This window comes from Rutidosis leptorrhynchoides, chromosome 3, assembly GCF_046630445.1.
Source record: "Rutidosis leptorrhynchoides isolate AG116_Rl617_1_P2 chromosome 3, CSIRO_AGI_Rlap_v1, whole genome shotgun sequence".
NCBI lineage: Eukaryota > Viridiplantae > Streptophyta > Magnoliopsida > Asterales > Asteraceae > Rutidosis > Rutidosis leptorrhynchoides.
This window is the reverse complement of record NC_092335.1, coordinates 408,809,242-408,811,117: the sequence shown is the minus strand read 5'-3', so window position 1 is coordinate 408,811,117 and position 1,876 is coordinate 408,809,242.

Here is a 1,876-nt window from a genome sequence, read left to right as displayed (position 1 = left end):
TCGACCATTTTCGACGATTCACGAACCATTATTTGTAAATAGATAAATATATATAAATAAGTAAATATAAATAATTATGCATAAGAATATTAATAAACTATTATATACAATATACAATTTGTTATAAATAAATATATAAATTAATATAAGATATATTAAAATTTATTATAAAAGTGAATATATAAAGTATGTTATATATATATATATATATATATATATATATATATATATATATATATATATATATATATATATATATATATATGTAAGAAATTTTGAAGTTATTTAGTAAACGACGGAAACGCTCATTTGTCATTCAATTGATAGTAAACGAATTAAAAAGGAAATTATATTATTTTAAAATAAACGATGATCCGAAAATGAGTTTTACAAATTAAAGACTTATTAAAAATGTATTTAGGAACTATTTATTGAATTTTAAAACTTTTTATATTTTTACTTGGGGTTGAGAGTGAATAATTAATGTAATTTTTATTTAATAGTTAATGACCGAATTTTATACCATAATGACCAAAATAAATAAATATAGTTAATTTAAAAATATGGGATTTTTCTGAGAACTTTTATCCGCCCTAATTTCAAATAGTGGACGATACTCAGTCCGTAAATGACATAGTACAAGGCGGCTATACTGTACTCTATAAGTTGCACGTTGAGTTAAAGTTTTATTATTATATTATAATTATAATAATTATTAATATATTATATAAAATTCTAATATATAGATACATATAAGTAGATAGATTAGAAAGGAACCAGTAAAAACCTCATCACTTTTGTTTCTTAATGCAAGTTGTTTTATTTTCCTTTGTTAATTGATACGCCACACTCCACTTGAGGTTTGACATTACCGTATACTTTCACTACTACAATATCATTTTCAATATTATATATATAGACTTATGAACTATATGAAGGATCACAAGAATAACCATAGCCACCTTAATAGGCAACCACCTTTCCACCACCTCACATTCTTGAACAACCACCATACTCTACAACCGGCGGCCACCATATCCCATCACTTTACTCCCTTCTCTTGAACATCGGCCACCAAAGACCACCACAACCCTACATCTCTCTCTTCTCTCTCTTTTCATTAAATCTCCATCATGAACACCATCACTACCATGTTTCTATTTTGAATAGAAGTAATCAAAAACCACCACCTTAGTCACCATTTTAAAACACCATCGACCACTGCTATTTACTTCTGTTTCAATCCGGTTACTGAATTCCACTATTCAGCCACCATCACCTTCTTACTCTTCTCTCTATCTCTCTCTCTCTCTCTCTCTCTCTCTCTCTCTCTCTCTCTCTTGCTCCTAAACTTGCTCGTAAATCATCAAAGCTACCGTACTTTTATTTCCTGTTTTGTTTAAAGAAAACCACAACTACCATGAGAACAAGTTTCTATTCGTATGTTTCGATTGTTGCGTACCTTATTTTTTTCTGTTTTGATTGAAACATCACCAAACCACCATTACCATCTTCAAACCAAAACCCAACAAACCCCACGCTATCTATTTATTTTTCCTGTTGCCAAACGAAACCATCAAGTGAGTATTATGTTACCGCTACTCTCTTAAAACTACCTATATTTTCTAGTACAAGATGATAGATAATCATGGTGGTGGCGATAGAATGAATTAACAAGATATAAATGATTAGCAATATGGAATTGAAACTGTGACACGTTGTTGAAAAAAAAATTGATATTAAGTTGGCTGCTGTATTCGGTCGAGCTCCATGTAAGAATCAAACAGGCCACGAATTTTTTTTTGGGTTTTCTTATTTCTTAACGGGCCATAAATCTTAAACGGGTTAATAGACTATTAGTTTGGGCTTAGATGAT